Source organism: Camelus ferus, chromosome X (genome assembly GCF_009834535.1).
Source record: "Camelus ferus isolate YT-003-E chromosome X, BCGSAC_Cfer_1.0, whole genome shotgun sequence".
NCBI lineage: Eukaryota > Metazoa > Chordata > Mammalia > Artiodactyla > Camelidae > Camelus > Camelus ferus.
Window position 1 is genome coordinate 74,882,873 of NC_045732.1, and position 19,667 is coordinate 74,902,539.

Genomic DNA, 19,667 nt, shown 5'->3' on the forward strand with positions numbered 1-19,667 from the left:
GCACGTTAGAAATGCAGATTCACAGGCCCCACCCAAGACCTACTGCCGCAGAATCTGCATTTTAACACGATCCCCAGGTGTTTCATATGCATGTTAACAGATTTTTGAAAACACATTTGAAAAGCACTGCTTTGTCTAGGCCACTGGTTCTCACCTTAGCTGGACTTGGAGAATCACCCAGGCAGCTTTAAAAAAAATCCAGATGTCAAGGCCTCACCCTGGACCAATTAAATTAGAATCTGGTAGGGGGTTGGGGGGAGGAAAGGAGTGGGCATTATAGCTGTGAAAGCTCACCATGGACTTTCTCCAAGTGATGCAGGAAAACAGAAGTGGGGCGTGAGGAGGGCTGTGTCCCAGGTCTCGGTTGAGCCCCTGGGACGCGCCCCGCCACGTAAGGGTCCCTGGCTTCATGCAGGAAAGAATTCAAGAGCGAGCCACAGTTGAGTGAAGGTAGATTTACTCAGAGAGATACGTTGAAAGGCAAGAGAAAGGCCATGAGGTGTGAGGGTTGGGTGCTCAGCTTAAAAGTAGGTACACCCTCCATAGACAGAGTGTGGGCCGTCTCCGAAGAGGGAGAGAGAGGGCAGCCGTGAGGCCCCATGTTGCTGGTTTTTATGGGCTTGGTGGCTTCATAGCTTATAAGTGGAAGGACCATTCTAAGTAGCCTGGGGAAGAGGCTGGGATTCCCAGGAAGTTGGCCATTTCCCACTCTTTGACCTTTTGTGGCTAGCCTTGGGACTGCCATGGTGCCTGTGGGCATGTTATTCACCATGCTAATATGTTACAATGAGCGTATAATAAAGCTCGAGATCTGCTAGAAATTAAATCTCTCATCATCCTGAGCCTCAAGGCCTTCTGGGGGTTGAATCTTCCACCATTTTGATGTTAATTGCTGTGGCATTCCTTGAATGGCTGTGCCCTGCCCCCTTCCTGTCTCAAGAGCTGTGGTTTACGTACTTCTTTACTAATTATCAGTCCTCTAGTTCCAGGAACTTATCCATAGTGCTCACCTGGTGATGCCACTCATTCATTCACTAGTATTCTAGTAACTCTTTTGTGTCTGTGTTATTCATTGTCATTTTTAATGGTTCTCTGTCTCTGGAGAACCCCGACTAACATAACAAATACACCCTCCTTCCCCAGTGTCTAGTACAGTCCCATCTCTTGAGATTGTCGACTGAAATAAATGCACAGCCTAGAAGTTGAGAGTTACTTTTATTGGGCGGACATTTTTGAGGACCTGAAACCCTTCGAGCCCAGGATGACAACCTCTCAGATCGCTCTGAGGGACTGCTCTGAAGAGGTAGGGGAGGAGCCAGGATATATAGGAGCTTTACAACAAAGACCAGGTAGTTGGAACATTACAAGATTACTTGTTGACTAAAGAAAACCAGGCACCTCAAGTTAAAGAATTTAGTGCTTTTCTATGTATGGGAGGGAGCAAACATTTGGGCTCATTGAATTCATCCCTTTGACAAGCACCTAGCTGTCTAGGGCCAGTATCCTGTCCTTTCTTATTCTGAGTCCCCTCAGGGTGCACCACTGTGAGTGGCTGCAGAGGCCAGGCTGCAGGCTTGTCTTCACTGGGGGGTGGCGGCAGCCACTGATGACTTGATGGCTTCAGCATCCTTTGTTTACTAATATGGTTTGCAGTATTTTTCCGTTCACAAGAGGTATGTAACGTTTGTTGAATCCTAGCATTCAAGATTCATTAAGGCATTAAAAAAGAGTACAGTAATATGATTTTCCTCATTCTCTTAAGGTTATTTATTTATATTTTACATGAAATATTTTGTTATGTGAAGTTCAGTGTGGAAAAAGAAGCTTTCTCGTAGTTATTTTACTTGATTTATCCACGTCCAAAGCAGGTGGCAAAAGATCGTATAAAATGAAAGGTCCTTCTCACTGAGCTTTGCTCAAGTCTCCTCAAACAAAATATACCAAAAATAACAATAAAAATGTAGTACGCCCTTTGCTTATTTTTATTAAATTGCTGTTTAGTGAGTGACTCCTGTGTCCCCGACATTGTCTGAAACTGTTCAAAGACTGTAGAAGCTACTTTATTTAATGGGTTCCACTTCAAAATAGTACTCAGTTCCTGTGGTCTGTGTATGTTTGTGTGCATGTGTGTGTGTGTGTTTTCCTTTCTGAAGGTGAAGTTGAAGAGGACACTGTGTTGGCATAAAGTCCGTCTCAGCATGTCATAGTAGCATAGGCTTACAACTGATAACTGTGCTTCAGTACCTTGCTTTTATAAAACAAAATCTATTTGGACTTAAGAGCGTGCTTTTACATGATGACGTCGTTAATGGTGCCTCCTGCACAAAATGCTTTTCTATGAAACTAAAGTTTAGACTAGTTTTAGGTAAAGTGGGATATAGCTATCAAATACAGTAGTGTCTGGCTTGCCATTAAATATTCCTTATTGTATTAAATTCCATTAAAAGCAAATGATAGGCCATTTCCTATTACACTGAGTGAGCTATGGCAATAGGAATGCCAGCTTTTTGTTGACAAAGGAATATCGAACTGCTTTCCCACGATAAAATATGAGTGGGGATATTTGATAATATAGGACAGCAATCCAACAAAGATGAGCTCACTTCAAATTGGAAGAATGATTCACTCTCAACTTGGTCAGGAAAGGAATTACAATTGCTCTGAAAGTTTAAGTAAGTATTTCATGTACCTGCTTGCGTTTATCCTAGATGGTGATGGCAAAAATTTGAGTGCATCTTCTGTAACCACCGTTGTCACTCCCTGGATTTTCTTTTTTCTTTTTTAAGGTCAGTGTTCCCAAAGCGGAACATCAGATTTATGCAGAATGCTTGTTAAGAAGAGGCTCCAGATCCCACCCCAGATGACCTGAATCAGAATCTCCTGGGGAATGGTCTAGGTGTCTGTATTTTTAGCAAGTCTCCCCTGGTGATTCTCATGCTCAGTCAAATTTGGGAAACACTGTTTCAGACTATCTATGTTTACACCCTATAATAGACTGAGAGAGCAGGAGTGGACATGCGCATAAGTCACAGTGTGCTGGTTTGGATGCAGTGGTGTGTGGGCTTATTGGGTAATTATATAAAGATCATCCTCTATTGTATCTGAAATTCTGCCATTTGAGATCAATATTTCCCTCTCCCCATAGCTCTTTTTTTTAATTGAAGTATAGTCAGTTTACAACGCTGTGTCAATTTCTGGTGTACAGCATCATGTTTCAGTCATGCATATACGTACATACATTTGTTTTCATATTCTTTTTCATTTTCATTATAGGTTACTATAAGATATTGAATATAGTTACCTGTGCTATACAGAAGAAACCATAGCTCTTTTTTTATATGTTAAATATTCTGGAAATATTTGCATTATAAGATATTAAAATGTTTTACCGCATGACAGGAGGAACTGGGCATAATGAAAGTTCTGGGCCTGGATGGAGGATGGGAGCAGTGTGGACACACATGGTGTCTATTCGCAAACTTCCACAGGAAGTCAGCTCCATGGCAGATACAGTTCAGAAAAACATCATACATTTGAGCAAGGAGTCAATCTTCTTACTGAAATACTAGACCTCTGATTTATTTTTCCCTTCTGAGAAATGTCAAATGGGAAAATACAGGGAAAAGTCAGAGAAAATATTATTCATATTAGACTATAATCTAGTGGAATAATTTAGTAACCTATAACTTTGGCATGGAATTATATGCCCATGCTATGCATATATACACACACACACACACACACACATATCCAAACACACACATATACACATATATGTATATTCATATATATCTAAGCATACAAAAGAAAACCTTTGTTTTTCCTAGAATCATAAAATGCTTTCCAATGCTCTGAAAAGCTTTGTCATATAGGAAAGTTGCTTATACAAAGCAAAATCTCTCTTGCCGTGGGGATGTTTGCTCATGTCTTCCATTTATAATGATAGATGAATAGTTAAGGTAACGACTATAGGTGTTCATTGAGCTTTTTGAAACTCCCTGTCCAGGGACACTCAGGACTCATTCCAGTGCTGGCCTCCTCCTAATTTGGTCATACCATTTAGTGATAAAGAATATGAGCTTTGGTGTTAGGCTAGACCAGAATTTGAGTACTGTCTGTATTACTTACAAGTTAAGTCAGTTAATATTTCTGAGTCTCAGTTTCCACATGTGTAAAATGGTGCTAATAATATTATAATGGAAATAACTCTTGGGATTAGTAGAAGGATGAAATGAGGTTTTACATGTAAAGAGAATATTTAACTTTTATTATAATTATTGGGAGAAGCCTTCTAGGATACTTCCGTATCTTAGCAAAGGGCCACTGGCCTGACACATAGTCCATTCCTCTCATTTCCATAGGGATAAGGGGAATTCTGGTTCTCCCTAACAAGGTGGTGGAGAAGAATGAATTAAGCTGGTTCCCAGCGATGGTTTGGTGTCTGCCTTCAAGGAGAGAGGTGCTTGGAGTAGACTTATTTGGTTACAGTGGCTCCTTATTACAGAGTTGGGATGAGAACCCTTCATTTTGGCCCCAAAGGTTGCCCAGAAGTCTTGGAGGAATCGAGAGTGAGATGAATAGCAGAAACATACAAACACACCAACATGACATGACTGATGAGAGCGCAGGTGTATTTCAATGAAATGACAATTTAGCATCTGAGATGGAGGCTCTACAATGGTGAGGGTAAACCAGGCTGAAACTTGGAGACCAAAAAAGATCTGATGAAGTTATAAAAATCAAAATTACTTATTTCTTTTTTAACAGCATTATAAGGGAGTATAGGTCTCATCTAACAAGGTAGAAATATTAACAGTTATGTGGTAGAGATTTTTTAGCATGGTCCATTCTCATGGAAGTCATTTTTAGCCCATTCTAAATTATATGTGTTAAAAGGAAACATGAATTCATTAAATTATTTTTAACTCAGCTCATTATTACACTCAGCTTGACATCTCAGACAGTTGCTAATTTTTAACCAATTTAACAGAACGTCCTTTGTTAAGAAATAAGTAGCAATGCTTCCAACTTATTATAGTTGAAGTGAAAGAAAGCCTTTTAAAGAGGAGATACATGTTTCAAAGGTATATTGGGTATAGAACCATAGAGAATCAGAACGAGAAAGGACCTAGAAATGATTTGGTTCAACCTCTCATTGGAGAGACAAGGTAACAGAGTCGTTCCCTGATACTCACATTAAGGTGTTAAACAGCAAATAAGCCATGAACCTATCACATGTTTAGAGACTGTCTAATGTATTCAAGGTGCTATGGGGTGAAAGATAAGAAACTGTGTAAGACATGCTCTCTTCTTACAAAAAGCTTAAGGTCTAACCAGAGGATCAGACATGTGATCATGTAACAGTGCATAGTATGACATAGCTTACTATAAGTGGTACAAAATGCTACATGAATTAAGAAGTTGGAAAGATCTCTTTGGAGAGTCTTATACTGAGGGAAGCTTCTTGGGCAGGGTGATACTTTAATCTACTCTGATCTTTGCCCCTACTATGATTGTATATCAGTTCACTTAGTAATAATGCTTATGCTAATAGGGAAAAATGCATGGTTCAAATTATGCATAGGGACTAAGGGGTTTTCTTAAGATAGAGCCTTGATGCTTATGTTGTGATGCTTATAAATGTGGATGTTCATTCATTTGTTCAACCCATATTTATTGAATGTCGACTATGTACTAGCCGCTGGGGGTAAATTGATGAATGAAACAAAGTATCTATGTTCGTGTTGCAATCTAGAAAGGGAGAATGACAGTAAACAAATACACACAAAGTCATTGAATATTTCACATTGTGGTGAATCCTATGGAGAAGCAGGTTCAGGAGCTAGAGAAGCGTGATGGATGGGGTGATGTGCTGCTATTTGAATACAGAGTGGTAAGGGAAGGGTTTTCTCTGTTGAGCAGAGACTTGAAGAAAGTAGGGGAGCGAATCATGCAAATAGCTGGGGGAATGAGCATCTTACACTGAAGAAACAAGTAAAGTTTATTCATATTGTTTACTGAGATAGCACGAAAGACGTTAATTCATCAAGCCTGTTTTTCTTCCCAATCACAAGCCAGGGGAAGGACTTTCACTTACAATGGAAAGGCATTAATGAACTTACCACCTTATCAATACCAACTCCGATCTTCTGTTGAAAGGAAGAGGAAAAATAGAGATGGTGGATGGAAAGAAAAAGAAGGGAAGGGCAGGATGGAGCTGAGTGAGGGGAAGGAAGGAGCAGGGGACAGAGGAAAAGAGAAGAAAGACAGATGAGACATAGGAAAGTAATGGAGTGAAATCTCCACCTCAGCCTGTCCAAACGAAAGCCGAATTTATCTCCTGCATCCTAAGCAGCATCTGCTACATTATTTGTTCCTGAAATTGCCTAGGCTAGCAACACCTTTTTGTAAGGCACAAGGTTCTCATTTTTAAGCCACTTTATTCAATAATAAGGTCGCTTTGAATACCTGGTGTATGACCAGACCTGGGATAAGGAAGAGTCATAAGGATGATAAGGCTCTGCCTTATAGGCAGAAATAAATATTTATATGTTCATAATATCTTCACTTACAGTGTATATTTGGATTTCTCTTGTATGCCCCCTACACACACACACACACACACACACACACACACACACACACACACACACACACACACACACACACACACGTTGTTCTCAAGCTTTTATTTCACCTGACACATAACACATTTGAGAGACCTAATAAACCCCTGTGATTACCAGTGACTCACTAAGGCAAAGATGATCATAGTATCAGAGCATGAATATAATTCTGATCTGACCCCTTTGGCATTGAAAAAGCCTTCCTAACCTTTTTCACATCAGTGCATACGTAGAAACTGATAGTAAAAACATACCATAGCTACATGAAAGTGATGCGAAGGATGTCCTCGATCCCACTCTGCTGTCCCACGGGCTGAGGAAAACAATCTCTGGGCACATTAGTGACCCATTTAAGGAAGATCATTTGGAAGCTCTGGTTTAAGAGATGAGACACAAGATTTTTATTTTTATTTTTTTCCCTGCTGCCACTCCTCCCGCCATCAAGGTACCTTTTGTAGGCTAAATCAACTTGAAGATGCTGAAGTATTATAAACCCAGACATACATACAAGGCCATTCCTTTAGTATTGTGACTTTTTTCTCTATTTGAGGTCCCATGCTAACTGAAAGATCACCATCTAATGTCCATAAATAATAGCTAACAGAAAATGCATGAATGAGGGTCCCGTCGCCTTGTGGCTCATGATTATTTATCTGCTTAAGACTTGGGCCTTTCTGAGAACCACAGCCCGTGGCATAATATTGCATGTGAACGGAGCACAATGGATTCGCCTTGGAAAATGCAAGATACACGATTCACAACTTGTCAGATTTAAGCTTATTATTAAACATTACCCCCTCTCAGATATAAAAATCACTCCCGTTGAAACAAAAGATTACAATTCATGACAAGTGTAGATAGGATGCTAATTAACGAAGGTGCTTACAGCTGTGCCCTTTTGAGTTGTCTCGAGCCTCAACCTGCTGTGAAAGGTTTCAGTTTGCAAGTGTGGTCGTATTTCCAACTAGTGCTTGCAAATAACAAGTTAAGACAATTTCTGTTATTTATATGGCAGAGCATCATACTGATGCCAATATTTATGCTGTCTGGAGTAGTTTTCAGAGGAAAAAAACTCTGTCTTTTAAGACTAAACTTCTTTTCTTCTTGCTGGCATTATACTATTTATTACATGTCTAAAGATAGTGATTAATTAATAGTGAGGAGTTAGGGAACAGTGATCTTCAGCTGTAATGGAGGAACTTGCCGACAGAATGGAGTTCTGAACATAATGAAGGCTTGAAAATGAAATCTACCTTATCTGGAGAAAAGCTTTCCCAGCCGCTGAAGATATAAATAGGGAAAAATCAATTAGCACAGACAAGAATTGAAAATCATGTGCTTTATTAGATAATGAAATTGTTTGGGGGGAAGGGAATGCAAACGAATCCGTGACCAAGGATGATAACACTAATATCCTTCTCTGGAGGGACCGTGTAAAAATGAATGCTGGCAAAGTGACACCCGTCTTTCCCTATTAATTTAACTTCCTACTGGGATGGGGGTAAATATGTGATTTTCATGCCCAGATGATAATAGGAGGATTAGGTTAAAACCTGTTCCAGATGGGAAGGGAGAAGAAATGGACAATCTAACGATTTAGCTCAAGGCAAGTGTTTTAAAGAAGTGGGAGCTAACAAAGTAAGAAGGAAGGAAAAGCCTTTATTTAATGCTCTCTTAGGTCACATATACCTTGAGGTTTTGATGAGCCAATATGCCTTTCCACATTATACTTTCACGGGACGGGTGATGTGTAGAGTGGTTACTTACCAATCATAATGAGGGCTATTGACATGTGGATGGAAAGGATGTTGTGGCCATCAAGCCAGGCCCAGACTGTGTACCCTGAGGGGATTCAGGATGGAGAAAAGCAGGATCCTGGCCCTAGATGGTTAAGGTGCCTATCAAAGGAATGATTTCAGTGAGCCCAGACTCTTGCATCTTCCCATACATAGAAAAGCGTGCGAAGTTCATTAACGTGAGATGCCTGGTGTTCTTTAACAGTAATCTTTTGATGTTCTGACTACCTGATTTTTGTTGTAAAAACTATGTATCCTGGCTCCTCCCTTACCTCTTCGGAGCAGTCCCTTAGAGCTATCCTCCTAGGCTTGAGTCTTCAGAAAGTCCACCCAATAAAACATAATTCTCACATTTTAGGTTGTGCATTTTATTCAGTTGACAGACAACATGAGAGTAGCTGAATACTTGAGAGAGAGTCTTGCAGGCTACACCCCTACCCGGAGATCTCTTATCAAATATATAGGCTATCAAACATATTCAGCAGATGGACCCCTTTTCAGAGGGAATAAAACACCAGACTCCCAGAGCAGGAAGGGTGCTGAGAAATCATCTAGTTTAATTCTTTCATTTCACAGATGGGGAAAACTGAGGCCAACTGAGGCCAACTGAGGAAAGGGACTCTTCCCAAATCACTTATGAAGTTAATAAAGCTCTTCATCTTTCTTGACTCTGCACCTTTCTATGAAACCATGCTGTTTTTCTAAGGTGAAATTAGTGAAGGAACAAATTAGAGATGCTCCTTCATTCTCTAACTTGCTCATTCAACTATGTTTGCAAGGTTTAGCAAATAAATTAACAATTTTAAAATATAAATCGGTCCCAAATATTTCATGGAGCATACTTAGACTAAAATGTATTCATTGTTTATCAGAAATTCAAACGTAACTGGGTGTCTTATATTTTATGTGGCAATCCTCCACTCAATGCATATCTTTCATCCCCTTTCTATGCCAGGTATTTCATTATTGTCCAGGCCCATAAAAGGAAGAGGATGGACAAAATAATTTGCAATATAGGCTGAACTCAGTGAGGCTTGAGAGAATCATTGCAGTTCCTTCTGCTGGCTGGAGCCCCACTAAATCACACGTGCTTCATGCATTCAAAGCATTCCCTTCTGCATGAGATCACTTATTTGGAGCTTCTCCCTCTTGTTTCTAACAGGTATGTTTTGAAGCTGGGCAATAACCAAGGATGGATAGTCAGAGAGATTTGTGAGTTGAAGACTACTGTATAAACACTGCCTCTGTTCACAGACTCTTCAACGCATCATTTCAGTAGCTAAGGCCTAAAAGATGAAACAATTAGTGTTAGACTACCAGAGAATTAGTTCTAGAGGAGAGAAGGCCCCTAAGAACTCTAGCCCAGTGTTTCTCAAGCATGGCTGAGTATCATAATCACTTGGGAAGTTTCTTAAACTGCAGGTGCTTGGGTCTCACTCTCAAAGGATCTAATTTCGTAGATCTGGAATGTAATTCAGCATCCTAATGGCGCTCATGCAGGTGAGCCAGGGACTACACATTGCAAAACGCTGGCCTAGGATATGTTCAGACAGCACTTAGCTTCCCTCCAGTGCCAACCTCGTTCCTCTTTCCTGTCCTCTTGTTCAACCATAGGTAAGTCCCCTTCAGTATTTTACCACCCCCTGATTTAGTGCACCTTTGTAGCAGTCTATTGACAGCCACTATTTTTTTTTTGAAGTATAGTTGATTTACAATATTGTGTTAGTTTCAGGTGTACAGCAAGGTAATGCAGTTATATATACATATATTTTTAAATATTCTTTTCCTTTTTATAATTTTCTCCTTTTAAACATAAATTGCAAATTATGTAGTAGCTTCCAATCTCCTTCCCAAAATCATGTTGCTAGATTGTTGGAATCCATGTCTCTGTATAAATCAAAGGCTTGTCCAGGTTACTTTGCTTTGACTCTGCCTACAGCCAAGTGCACAAACTCCAGTGGGAAATTTTAGTGTAAAACTTAGAGCTTTTCCTCCACCCCTGTCCCAGATGTCATATCCCAGTGCCTTCCTGTATCCTAGGAGTGACAACTACCTTTTCTGTCACAATGGGAGAGACCCTACCAAGAAAGGCACCACAATAGTGATTGAATGTGAACTGTTCCCTGAGGTGTGAGCTAGATTTCAACATACAGAGATAGAGGGGGAAATAGTCTAGAAAGAGACACCGTCACTAACAGTGTAATGTTTCTAAAACCTGAGTTATCATCAGAATCACCTGGAGAGTTGGGGTGCAGGTTAAAAATCAGTCTCAGATTTAAAGCCTTTTTAGCAAACGCCTCAATTATGAAGTATAATTAGGTGTAAGAACTACTCGGGCTGAAGTATGAGCACCTGGGGAAAAAAAAAAAGAAGTAAAGGACCCTGGGTAGACGAATCTGGGGGGAGGGGAGGTGGTCCAGGAATAATCAGGTGGTGACTTGCTACATGCTATAACTCTCCTTGATTTCTGCCACCTTGCTGTTAGGATGTCAGATATAGTTTAAGGGAGTGCAAAAACATGGGTGATGATTAATTTTATGGGTCAACTTGGCTGGGCTTTTGGTGCCCAGATGTTTGGTCAAACATAAATCTAGATGTTGCTGTGAAGCTGTTTTTTTAAATGGTAATATTTAAATTAATAGACTTGGAGTAAAGCAGATTATGCTCCATAATGTGGGTGGGCCTCATCCAATCAGTTGAAGACCTTACGAGAAAAGACCACGGTCCCTTGAGGAGAAAGGAATTTGCCCCCAGACTGCCTTCAGAATTGACCTGCAACACCAACTCTTCCCTGGATCGGCCAGCCTACTCTGGAAATTTTGGACTTAACAGCAGTCCCCACAGTCAGTGAGCCAGTTCCTTTCCTTGAAAGAAATCTATGTATCTGCAAAAACAAAACAAAACAAAAAACAACCCAACAAATAAATATTTGCAGGTGATGATTAGTGCTAAGGAAAAAACTGCTAAAAGAAATAAGATGGGTTTACGGGGGATGGAGAGTGGGTACCTGGTTTTAGAAAGGGTACTCAGGGAAGGACTACATGAGAGTGGGATTTGCCCAGAGCCCAGAGATGAGCCCAGAGATTTTCCGGAGATGAGGCAGAGGGAGTGATGGAGACTCCACTCGCCATTCCAAGGCCAGAAGAATCACAGCCTCACATCACTCTCAGTACCACAAGAGACATCTGCCCAAAGCTCCCCTTTGTCACAAGGTACCCAGGCCACAGGAAAGAGACAGACATTGTTATTGGAGTCAAGGACCACTAACCCCAGAGGAAGGCAGTTTTCACAGAGAAAACTCTTGAGAGCTGGCTCAAGTTACTAAGGCTAGTCCTGCATATTGGTTCCGTATTTTATGACATATTTGTAACTTCCAGCTACTAAAAAATCTGAAAGGCCATTGTGGCCACCTACAGACTGTGTGCTCCTGCCTCTGCCCCCCTCCTGGCCTGCAGAATATCAGCAGTCCACAGCACCTTCCTGTGAGTGAGTCTGCAGTCTGTTTCCGTAACACAAGTCATTCATATGTATATCTTTCCGAAGAGCATCCCAAGGAAAGGGAACAGAAAGTAGAAAGATGTGAGGGCGGGGGGGAGGGTATAGCTCGGTGATAGAGCGTGTGTTTAGCTTGCACGAGGTCCTGGGTTCAATTCCCAGTACCTCCAGTAAATAAATAAATAAATCTAATTATATCACTGCCCCCCCAATAAACAAAAAAAATGGTTAAAAAATATTTTTAAAAAAAGATGTGAGGCAGGAGCACGTTGGTGAGTTTGCCTTGTGGGCTAGTGTGGCTGGAGTGGAGCAAGGAAGGCAAAAGTGGGAGGACACAGGTCAGAGGTCACAGAGTCCAGGTCATGCCAGGCCACCCAGCTGGGGCATGGGAGACTCGGGATTGGACCCAGATATCTCCGACTTGAAAATCAGCCTTCTTTCTGCTACACTTCAGAAAATAGAAGCTACCAGAGAGAATGCCCTCATCCTCTCACCACCAAATCTCCCCTCTAACCTGCATCAGTATTTTTTTTTTTTAGAATGAAATGCCCTGCTCCATCTAAAGGGCAAACTCCTCCGTGGGTTTCAGATCCCAGTCTTCTTAGTTCCTAAAAGACATTGTTCCTGCAATTCTCTCCTCTCTTTCCTGAATCATCAGTTTCTTCTGCTTCACCTTTCCTGTTAGCCTACCAATATGCTGTAGCGTCTCCGATCCTGAAAACAACAACAAAGCTCCACAGTCCCTCCAGCAATCATCCCACCTGTCTTTAAAAGAAAGGCAAATTCATGTCTTGACGTCTTGACGTCTTGCCACTCCCTCATCTCCACTGAGGTGACCCTGACCAAGTTCACCAGTGACCTCCCTGATGCCAGATCCTTCCACTACTTTAACATTTTCGTCTGACTTTACCTCGCTGTAGATCTGACAAAATTAGCTACTTGATTGCAACACTTTCTCAGTTCATTTTCAAAGACCTCACAGTCTTCCTCCACCGGCTCCTTTTCCTTAGGCTCTTTTGCTGTACACCTTCTCTTTCCAATCTCTCTATGAATTATTGTCTCGGTTCAAGTTCTGTTTGCTTTTTTCTCTGTAATTCCTCTCTTTCTAGGTAATCTCATCCAGTTCCTGGTGTGAACTGCCATTATACCCACAGTCTTTATCCCCATCCTGCACCTCTTATCTGAGCTCCATACCTCAGTCTTCTACCTACTTCATACGTCCATTTTAAAGTCAAATGGATATCTCGAATCTCCTACGTCTTGATTTTCTTCCTTAAACCTGTTTTCCCCTGGTCTTCCTTAGCTCAAAATAAGGCATCCTCCTCTTCCCAGGGCTTCAAGTCAGAAATCTAGGAGTCCTCCTGATTTCTCTCTCTCCCTCTCCTGCATTCTTAACAAGCCATTAGTTCTGCTTTGCAAACATATTGCAAATGCATTGTCAGCCGAGGGGGGCTGAAGGGAGATTCGAGGAGGTGAGCTGCCCAACTGGAAAAATGCGCGAGGAGCCGAATGGAGCAAAGCAGCACTCTATTGCAGTACAAGCGGGTGGCGCGCAGGGCGGGCGGCAGCGGAAGCTGCGGCGGCGCTCGGCACTTTCTTTTAGTTCAACAAGGTGGCACCCGCTTGTCGCACTTGTCCTGCTTTTATCTGTTCTGCCTGCACGTGCGCGTTGTTCATGTCTTTGCTCGTACTGCTGACAGAATGCTACTAGCGCATGCGTGCCTTTACTTCTTTGTTCATAAGGCTTACATAACTGGCGCATGCGTACATTTACCTCTTACCAGGTGCAAGCTGTTGTGAACCTTGGCCTGGGCCCCAGGGCCTTCTCACTGAAGGCTGCCGGCATGCATCTACTTTTCTTCACCTCCATGAGTACCAGCTGATTTCTGGGCACCGTCACGGAGTGCCTGTCTACTACAGTGTTGTCCCAATAAGTCTCCCTGCTTGTAGGCTTGTCTCCCCCACCCCCAATTTTTTTCCCCCCACAAAACAGCCAATTATTTTAAAAAGCTCTTTCTGCTGGTGGTGCTTTGAGGGGGTGGTATGAGCTTCTCTAGGCTGAGCCACCTGGTGCCTCGAGGTGGGGGGATGAAATCTCTGGCTCAGTGGGAAGACGCCGGTTTTCCAGGCAAGTGCTTGATGGGGTGGGATACTTCTTGTCTGGAGATGAAGAGAGGTCCCCAGGTCCATGGCTTGTGGCTGGACTTGTCTTGTGGAGGCTGACCTAGTGTCTCTGGGTAGGGGAGGGGAGTCTCAGGCCACTTCTGATCTGGGTGCTTACTGTGGTGAAATACCCTTTGCCGGCCCCTCATCATCCCTCTAGGTGGGGGAGGGGAGTTCCCACATCTATGAATTTCCAAATGTCTATCTCCCTCCTGCATCTCGTATATTCTAACATTTACTTAATATGTCCATTTTAATTTCTAGTGGAGAGCTCATATCTCATAGATCTTGATCTCTTTTATTATTATCAACATTGACTTGTTTATTCTCTGTCCTAGGGTAGGTTCGCCTGGAATCATTCCTTAAGACCCAGCTGAGCTTAGTGGGTAAGGAGGTTTACTAAGAAGTGTTATTAGTGGCAACCCTGGTGGGAGGGACAGGAAGAAAGCAGGACTGGGCAAAGGGAAAAGTCCAACTGGGATGCATACCCAACCAGAGCCTACCAGGAGCTCGGCAACCAAAAGAAGCCTTCATGATTGGACCAAGTTTGGCTAAGATTACTGGGCCTTTATATTCCTGGTGAATCAGACATTGGATGCGGGCCACCTGGAAAGGGGCGTGGCCTTGAGCGAGGCAGCTATTAGGGGAGCTGCGGCCAAAGGCCATCTTCAAATAGCGCTGGCAGCGGCCGGTGCCAGGCCTTCACTGAAGTGGGATCTGAGCGGTCCCCGCGGATGGAACCGTACCCCTGACCCCGTGGCCCTCGTTCATCCCAACGCAGTGGAATCGCCTCGGCCAGCAAACGGTGAGTGTTCCCAGTCCTGGAGGCTGGCCAGCCAAGAGTTCTTCCGTCAGCCCTGCAATCTCCTAAAAGTTCTCCTGGTCCCAGCGGTACTCCCTGGGTGCCCCTCAGAGAAAGTAGACCCTGGTCGTGGCAGAATGCTAGCTGAGAGTTTCCCCCATCCCCATCGGGTGCACCCATTCGTGTTGGTCCACACAGGCCAGGCCAAGATTTGCTCCCTAGCCTGCTCGCCAGGTGAGAGTTCTCTGCCTGGATCACGGTGCACTCGCTGCGCGGGATTCCCCCACCAGCCGTCCCCCTACGAGATGGGGTAACTTTTGCACCTGGAGTCTCTGCTAGCTGCCCGTATACCCAGTAAAGAGCCCTCCCTTTTAATATAGTAATGATTGTAGATTTCCTTTTCCGTGTGGTGTGTGGAGAGAACAATGATGAATAATGATGTTTTGCTTGTTTTCATGTGTGCTTATCGGCCATTTGTACATAATCTTTTGCAAGTTTGGAGTTCAGTTTTTTGGCTCAGTTTGGAGGAATGTTGTTTGCGTTATTATTGACTTGTATGGGATTTTTGACTTTGTATGGAATTTAATGTACATATACATGTGAGGCAGAGAGAGAGGTGAGGCTGTGAGAGCGTGAGACTTACTTATTCCTGGGCAAGCATATCTTCTCTTTTGAGTGAAGATTACCAGTGGCAAAGCTCATTAGCCTGCTGCTGTCTCTAGGCAAGAATTCATTTTGAGTGACTTACTTAAAAGGGCACAGCTGTTAACAATCTGACCACCAACAACTCTGGTCTTTTGATGTGAAGCTTCTGCCTAGAACTGCCAAACACAAACACTGCCCCTCTGATAATTTCAAAACAGCATAATTTTTGAGGTTGCTCTGTGTCATTTCTCTGCAGACATAGTTCCTCCCTGAAAACATCCACCACCATTCTACTTGATATTCCCAGCTTAAGTGCATGCCTGAGAATTTAATTCACAAAATGAGACCGCAACTCTCAACCCACACCCAAATGCACCACTTGAAATCCTGATCTCAAATGAAAATGCGGTGTCACTCCTCCTTAAACAGCAATCATCTCTAAAAGGAAGGTGCACACGGCAGTTATAAACTGGGTGCTGCTTTAACACAGAACAGAGGCTGAGACTACAGTTTTTGTGTTGAGAGATTTAGAGGTGCCAGATGCAGAGAAAGGGAACAATCCAATCGAACAGGAATTAACATCGATTTGTTCCGTTGCTGTCTGCCCTCTCTTGTACACAATATCCAAGCAAAGCCCTGGAGTGATTTTTGCCTCTCTGCTATCGGGACCCAAGCAATGGACCCCTATCCTCCCCACACCTGGGGTCATGTTCTGGAAGATAGTATATACGGGAGTTGGAGCTGAATCGCAACAACTGAAGCGGACCAGGCTTGAAAGTTATATAACCTAACCCCTCACTTCACAAAAGGTGAAAGCACTTGGAGGGGAAAAGGAAACTTCCAAAAGTCGATTGAATTAGTCTCTGATTTAGGTAACCAGAGGATTCGTCAGAGAGAGTTTCCCCTACACTACTTACTTAAATCAAGTTGCTTTTGGCAGTGCAGTCTGGTTTGTGTGAGCCATGAGTTCTGAATCTTGTTCCTAGGGCTGTCCTTCTGCAGTGGAAACGGACATTGCTGGTTTCTCGCTGCCTTCCAAGTCAGTTTCCTGTCGCTTCTATTTTGTCCTCTTGTGGTGGGATCATTTTCTGTTCTCTGGGGCCCATTCTGGTTTTTGTTTTTGTTTTTAATTTTTATCCCTATTTAAGATTCTGTTGCTAATGTCTACCACTGGACTATATATCCTTGAAGAGCATTCCTTTGCCACTTCAGAGAAACAAGCCTGCTAATGAGAGGTGTTTTACAAAATGGTGTACAGGATCTGAAGAGGAGGCTGGATTTTCAGAGCCATCTATAATTTAAAAGCATATAACGGCATGGTTTTGGTTTCTGTAGACTTTTCCCACTATGTGCACTTAGAAGAAAAATAAAATAACAAATGGAAGCCCTCTTTTGACAGTTTTATGGCAGGGGAAATCTATTTCTGGAGTGTGTGACATAATTGTTAATATCATAGCCATGTCTGTGTGTCAACAATTCACAGTTGTAAGCAGGCACAGGCTAGTTCATTTGGACATGGGGTTGGATTTCTCTACTAAAAGATGCTGTGAAAATCAAACTACTCTGTTATGGTAGCAACTTCCAGTTGATATAACAATGGTTCTCATAGCCGGGCAAGAATTCTCAATATTTGGTAATGAGTCATAGGATTGTATATTAAAAAAGTATCCTTGGTGCTTCTCACATGCAAATAGTTGCAAGGCCCTGAAACTCAAGATTATATTGCTGGTTTGTCAAACTTTTAAATTACATGAGGTTTCCTTTGTTTGATTAATGAGGTATGATTTCCGTACAAAAAAGTGCACTGATTTTAAGTGTACAGTTCAATTAATCTTAACAAATTTAATACCTATGTGACTTCCCTATCTCAAACTCTGATCTGTTTTCTTTCACCCGACATTCATTTTGCTTGTCCTAACACTTCCTATAAAGATAATCATATAGCCTGTACTTTTTTATGTGGCTCTGTCACTCAGCAGAATGTTAGGGGAATTCATCCATGTTGCTGTATGTCTAGATTGTTCCTTTTTGAATAGTATTCCATTGTAGAAATATACCACAATCTGTTTATCCACGTTCCTGTTGATGGATATTTGGGTGCTAGGAACATTGTTGTGCACATGTTTTGGTGGCCAAATGTTTTCATTTCTGTTGAGTAAATACCTAAAACTTGGGAAGGTGTATGTATGCTTAATTTATAAGAAACTGCCAAACACATATACACTGTGATGATTAGATACATGTATATATTGCTAAATGATTACCACAATAAGCTTAATTAATGGTTCTGTTCCTTCTCATAATGACCCCGTGTGTGTGCGGTAATAACATTTAAGATTTACTCTAAACAACTTTCAAGTATTGTTAATTATAGTCACCATGATGTACATTAGATCCCCAGAAATTACTCATCTTGTAGCTGGGAGTTAGTACCCTTTGACCAACATCTTACCATTTCCCCTACCCCTTGGTGACCACCATTCTACTCTATTTTCAGGAGTTTGGCTTTTTTAGTATATGTGCTGCTGAAGCGAGCACATGAGTTTGGCTTTTTTAGATTCTCCATATAAGTGAGTACATACAATAATTATCTTTCTCTGCCTGACTTGTTTCACTTATGATAATGCTCTCATGGTCCATCCACGTTGTAGCAAAAGGCGGGATTTCCTTTTTCTGGATGAATACTATTCCACTATATTTATATCTTCTTTATCCATTTATCTGTTAATGGTTACTTAGGTAGTTTCTATGCCTTGGATATTGTGAATAATGTTGTGATAAACATGGAGATGCCGATATCTCTTTGAGATAGTGTTTCATTTCCTTCAGATATATACAGAAAGTGGGATTGCTGGATCATATGGTAGCTTTATTTTAATTTCCTTAGGAACTTCCATACTGTTTCTGTAGTGACTGTTCCAATTTCCATTCCCACCAACAGGTCACAAGGGTCCCTTACTCCACATCCTCGACACTTGTCTCATCTTTTTGATAATAGCCATCCTAACAGGTGTGAGGTGATGTCTCATTGTGCTTTTGATTTGTGTTGCCCTGATCAGTGATGTTGAACATCTTTTTCACATATCTGTTGACCATTTGTATGACCTTTTAATAAAAATGTCTATTCAAGCCCTTTGCCCATTTTCAAATGAATTTTGACTTTTTGCTGTAAAGTTCGATGAGTTCTTTATTTTGGATATTAAGCCCTTATCAGATATTTAGTTTGCAAATATTTTCTCCTATTCCATAGGTTGCCCTTTCATTTTGTTGACTGTTTCTTTTGCTGTCCAGAAGCTCCTTAGTTTGATGTAGTGACTCTTGTTTATTTTTGCTTTTGTTGCTAGGTTTTTGGTGTCATATCCAAAAAGTCTTTGCCAAGACCAGTGTCAAAGAGCTTTTCCCCTGTGTTTTCTTATGGTAGTCATACAGTTTGGGGGTCTTACATTTATGTCCTTAATCCATTTTGAGTTAATTTTTGTGAGTGGTGTAAGATAGAGATCCAATTTCATTGTTCTGCAATCATCTCACATAGATAAAATAAAAGGAAGAAAAAATGTTTTCTCCTTGTGATGAGAACTCTTAGGATCTACTCTCTTAACAACTTTCCTACATATCATGTACTAGTGTTAACTGTAGTCGTCATGTTGTACCTCATCCTTAGCACTTACTGTGCTTCTTCCATGTGTATTTAATGTGTTCATTGATATGACTCATTTTCATTCTATCATTTGCTGGTTGTATTTTAGTTGTTTTATGTGCGTTCATTCATCTGTTCCTCTCTCCTTGCTTTCTTTGGGGGTTAATCAAATCTTTTAAGCATATCGTTTCCTTTTCTCTCTTGTCTCAGTCATGCTCTGCTTGGCCTCCACCTCTCCAAGCTGAGGTCAGAACCGTACACTAATAGAGAGCCTAGAGTGAGCATGCTGCTCATCTAATCCGTTGCTTTTATTTCAAGTATTGTATTCTGTATTGTCTTTTGTCCAATGCCTGAAAACAATTGCTTCGTATACTTTGTAATGGTTTATAACTGTTTACATAGAGGGCAAGTCTGGGACCACTTACATCAACATAGCGGCAAATGGAATTCTGAGGCTTGCCTTTTAGATTCTCCCAGTCTTTTTTGGTCCGTTTCTACATCAT

At 41.7% G+C, this 19,667-nt stretch overlaps 1 long non-coding RNA gene across 1 annotated transcript; it reads left to right on the forward strand.

The window, feature by feature from the left end:
• Positions 1-17,756: 17,756 nt before the first annotated feature.
• On the forward strand, positions 17,757-18,902 carry LOC116662102. The gene is made up of 3 exons (XR_004318086.1): positions 17,757-17,769; positions 18,025-18,026; positions 18,750-18,902. It is a non-coding gene; the product is annotated as an uncharacterized LOC116662102 (long non-coding RNA).
• Positions 18,903-19,667: the final 765 nt, after the last annotated feature.